The sequence below is a fragment of the Rhineura floridana genome, chromosome 5, assembly GCF_030035675.1.
Source record: "Rhineura floridana isolate rRhiFlo1 chromosome 5, rRhiFlo1.hap2, whole genome shotgun sequence".
NCBI classification, from domain to species: Eukaryota; Metazoa; Chordata; class Lepidosauria; order Squamata; family Rhineuridae; genus Rhineura; species Rhineura floridana.
The window spans coordinates 156,608,819-156,613,732 of NC_084484.1; the positions used below are offsets into that span (position 1 = coordinate 156,608,819).

The 4,914-nt window shown below is 44.1% G+C and overlaps 1 long non-coding RNA gene across 1 annotated transcript; it reads right to left on the minus strand.

The window, feature by feature from the left end:
- Window positions 1-512: 512 nt before the first annotated feature.
- Window positions 513-2,627, minus strand: LOC133385981 (uncharacterized). Its single transcript, XR_009763041.1, has 2 exons — window positions 2,334-2,627; window positions 513-760 (listed from the first exon to the last, which is right to left on the minus strand). It is a non-coding gene; the product is annotated as an uncharacterized LOC133385981 (long non-coding RNA).
- Between the last annotated feature and the right edge of the window lie 2,287 nt (window positions 2,628-4,914).

The following is a 4,914-nucleotide window of genomic DNA, read 5'->3' on the forward strand; positions in this document are numbered from 1 at the left end:
AAAAGAAAGAAAAGAAAAAGCTTTATAACATCATAAGTCTGGGATCCAAACTCTGAGGCAGAGAGTGGCTAAATGGAAATGACTAAGAAACCATGTGTTTTGTTTTTAAGGAGAAGCCGAGAGTGGGTCAGCTGTTTGTGATAAAGGAAGCTTCAGTACTGCTGAATTCATATATGAGAAAGGGATTACTGGGTTCACTAAAGTTCGGAATTCCAAACTCACGGAGTAATTCTAAGTGTCTGTGGTATTTGTTCTAATAAAATTTATTTAGTACAAAATGATGTCTTCTTACAGGTGTTCCATCAGTATTCAGTACTGGGCAATAATTACTGTTCAAGATGTAAGTTATGTAAAATATGGTGCTTTTGAGGCTCTAGAGCACTGTCAAACAGCAGGATTAGGAGATCAGTCGAGACACAGCAGGTTTCTGTTGTATTGCAGCTGCGTCTCTAGGCTAAAATAACTTTCTTAATAAAAGCATGACATTCAGGCTTCTCACAAGGAACAAAATCTATAAAGAACGGTGTTTAATACACAGAATCAGAGCTGGGTATGTATCTGTGTGAAAACCTGGGACAGAAATATCACAGACCATTATGCTTAACTGGGGAAAACAAACACATTGTAAAGGGAAGGTTGTTATTTCATGAGCTCCTTCCAAAGATTCCTGTTCTTTTCCTTTCTGTTTCCTTTCCTTTCCACAGTTGCACTCCTTGACTCTTGCTGTGTCTTCTAAGTCCAGGCAATTTACCATCAAGACCTGTTGAACAATAATTGAGAAACGGGAAAAGAACAGTGGGAATGAAACTTAGAGCAAATTCGACTTCTCTGATGTTTTGGGGTGCCCCCCTCCTTCTCCCTGTGTTGCTGCTTAGAATCAAAGAATCATAGAATTGGAAGGGGCCTATAAGGCCATTGAGTCCAACCCCCCACTCAATGCAGGAATCTAAATTAAAGCATACTGTCCAGCTGCCTCTTGAATGTCTCCAGTCTTGAAGAGCCCACCACTTCCCTAGGTAATTGGTTCCATTGTCGTACCGCTCTAACAGTCAGGAAGTTTTTCATGATGTTCAGCCAAAATCTGGCTTCCTGTAACTTGAGCCCATTATTCTGTGTCATGCACTCTGGGATGATTGAGAAGAGATCCTGGCCCTCCTCTGTATAAACCCCTTTCATGTACTTGAACAGTGCTATCCTATCTCCCCTCAGTCTTCTCTTTCCAAGGCTAAGCATGCCCAGATCTTTCAGTCTCTCCTCATAGGGCTTTGTTTCCAGTCCCCTGATTATCCTCACTGCCCTCCTCTGAACCTGTTCCAGTTTCTCTGCATCCTTCTTAAACTGTGGTGTCCAGAACTGGACATAGTACTCAAGATGAGACCTAACCAGTGCCAAATAGAGGGAAGCCAATACTTCATGCAATTTTGAAACTATACTGTGCTGGAGAGCTACACCTGGACAGGCCTGGAATGTGGTAGGGCGGTGGCGATGTTGAGGCTGCACAGGCACACCAACAGAAATATTAGATTAGTTCTGCCATTGGACCTGCAGAGCCCCAGCCACAACAATGCCCTGCTTCAACCCCATCCGGGTAAGCAGCAGTGATACCAGTGTTGGGAGGGTGGCTCCACCCCATCACTCAGACTGCCAGTGGAAACAACGCTGAATCATGTGTGTGTGTTTTCAAATATTGTACTTCTAAATTTAAACCAGCTTGAAAACCCACTTTAATTATTATGGCTGGAGACAGCAGCTCTGGAATGGGATTGAGGCTGCAATCCCATACACACTTTCCTGAGACTCAAGGAACACAGTGCAGCTTATTTCTATACTCCAGGAATGCATGCCAGCACAATCCTATGCATGTTTACTCCTAAAGAGGTCCCATTGTGTTCAGTAGAGCTTACTTTCTAGTAAGTGTGTTTACACTAAACTCGAATCACTAAACTCCAATTCCCAGAGTTCATACTTGGACACCCCACCCCACCCCAAGTAGGAAGAGGGAGAGGACATGAGAGCTGAGCTTGGAACTGGCTTAAACATGTAATGGTATATGCTTTTCATTGAGGCTGGATGTTCTGACTTTGTGCGCCAGATCAAGGTGGCATATCAAATTCTGAAATGACAAGAGGATCAATGGACAGAATAATAAAGTAATTACTTCATTTTTTTCTCTGTGTAATTTTTTTAACTGCCCCTGCAGATCTTTCAATAGAGGTATGCTGAAAATGTAAATAATAAAGCAGTAGGTTTTTTTCAATAGTCCGTTGAGCAGGTAGGGTGAAAAGAACCCCTCCCAAAAGATGATGCAGAAGAAAGTGGGAGGTACCACTTACCACTTCACCTTGCAACTTGGCTAAGAGTTTTCCATTCCTGCACCTCAGCTTTTTTAACTTAAGAAAAGGCCTGAATCACTCAGGCTCTCTCTGCAGCTTTCTACCAGATGCACTGCCTGAAATTCTTTAGGAGCAACACCACATCGTGTCGCCCTGCAAGACATACTTGGAAGTGTAGCTCTCACCAGCCACACTTCCTGCCAGCCACGTTGGAAGGCTTAGTTGTCATGTTCAAGTCTGATGCCAGATCCCAAAGAGAGGGCAGCAAGGCAGGACCACGGATAGCTAAGTCAGCAACTTGCTCCAACCAAGGCTGAGAGCAGACTGAACCTTTTAAGCACCTGCTCCTAGACTACCTCAGGCTCCTCCCACTTTTGGATACCTTTAGATTCTGAAAGGGTCAACCCTCTGGACTGAAGATAGGCACTTTCCCTCCGTTCCATAACTTCCCTCCTGATGAGGTCTGGTGGGAGGCTTTAGGTTCCTCCAGTTCAGGGGAAGGTGCTCATGAGGTTCTGGCTCTGGCCCGCAGATCCTGGTGGTATGGGAGGTTGGCTGCTGTCTGTCAGTGGCCTTCCAATCTCCAGGAGCAGGCTCAGAGCCCTGAACCTGGTCAAACTTTATAGGCAGAACCTCTGCAGCCTCTGACTCTAAATCTTGATCATTGCTAGACCCTAAGCTTATTGCTAGACCCAGTAACAAATGATGCATCCACATCCTGAAAAAAATGAATAAAGTTTTCCCTCCACAAGAAAGGAGTAGAAAATCCACCCCTATTTAGGAACACAGGGAGATGCCTTATACTGAATCAAGTCATTGGTTCATCTAGCTCGGTATTGTCTACACTGTGTGGCAGCAGCTCTCCAGGGGTTCAGACAAGGAGTTTCTCCTAGCCCTACCTGGAGATGCTGACAACTGAGCTTGGGACCTTCCACATACAAAGCAGATGATGTACCACTCAGCTACAGCCCTTTTTGCAGATGGAAAGTATCATTAGAAAACTGGGAGGAGGGGACCTCCATCACAATCTTGCCCTATGTAAGCAAATCAGCGTCACTTGATGAGATGAACCAGAAATAATAAATAAAGTGGGAGATGAGGTTAAATCTTAAGATGCAACACACACATTTTAATAAGTAAGTGCTTTTGACATAGTTAATTGCAAGTCTGAACAGAATGACTTAAATGCCCCCATTATAATACTGGAAATAATGCTCCATTCAACTGAAATGACTGGATAACGTTTCAACAAAAGATGAAAAAATGCACAGGAAGAGAAATAGCTGGCTGAGGTTTTAAAAAGAGAGAATGGCCTCTGCTAATTAATCAGTGAAATTCAAAAGGGAAGCTTGGGCCTTGTAGCAGCTAAATATTTGGGTTTTACCTGAGCTTCAGGAAATGATTCAAGTCAGCTGAAAAGATTAACCACCCATTTTCTAGGGCTGAGAAATTGACAGGTTGGCAGCGTTTCCATGATCAGGTTAGGTGGAGCACAATAGTAGCTTACTGAGTAGGAAGTTCCAGAAATTAAGAAAAGCCCATTTAAAAGTTGCTCTGGTATGTCACAAAGGAGGATGCTATGTAATGTTTTGTTCTTTAAGCTAACAAATACACCTGCAGCATTCCAGAGAAGAATAGGGAGATGGGACATAAGTCTTGCCATAAAATGTCAGGCAGGAGTTGGAGCTGAAGCAACATGTTATTAAGTTGAGGCAGCATTTGTCAAGTGATCTCTGCTTTCTGACAGAGGATATTGCAAGTTTCAAGGGGGTGGGGGAAGTGATATCAAAAAAAGGGAAAGGAACTAAAAGTGGAGCTTATCTATATGCTGGTGGTGATGATTCTGCTTCTGGTAGCTAAATTGTATTCCTAATGTCAGAGAGAGAGAGAGAGAGATGGCACAAGCAGAAAGATTCTGGCTTCCACTACTAAGCTGGTCATGCCCTAGAAAAGCAGGGAGGAAGAAGATCTCAGGAAAGGAAAGCTAGAATAAGTATTGAGCTGGAAAAGCAAGAGCCAAAAGCAAAGAAGACAACAGGTAAGAGCATAAGAAGAGCCTGCTGGATCAGGTCAATGGCCTATCTAGTCCAGCATCCTGTTCTCACAGTGGCCAACCAGATGCCTGTGGGAAGCCCACAAGCGGGACCTGAGCACAAGGGCACTCTCCCCTCCTGTGGCTTCCAGTAAATATTCAGAAGCATACTCCAACCATGGAGGAAGAGCATGGTCAATGTGGCTAGTCACATGGCTAGGTCAAGGAAAGCAAAGAAGATTATGAAATGAATGCTGGGCCTTTGGAAAAAAGATGCTATGGAGGAACAACGAAGATGAGAAAGCCAAAAGGGAAAGAGCCGTAGCCCAGTGGTAGAGCCCCTGGTTTGCATGCTAAAGGTCCCAGGTTCCATTCCTCAGCATCTCCAGGTCTGAAACCCTGGAGAGCCAATGCCAGTCAGTGTAGACAATAAGGACCTGGATGGTCTGACTTGATGTAAGGCAGGTTCCTATGTTCCTAAAAATGTGAGAAAGAATGGGCAAAATGGAAAACCACACCTGGCCAGTATGGCCGGTAGCTGGCTTAAAT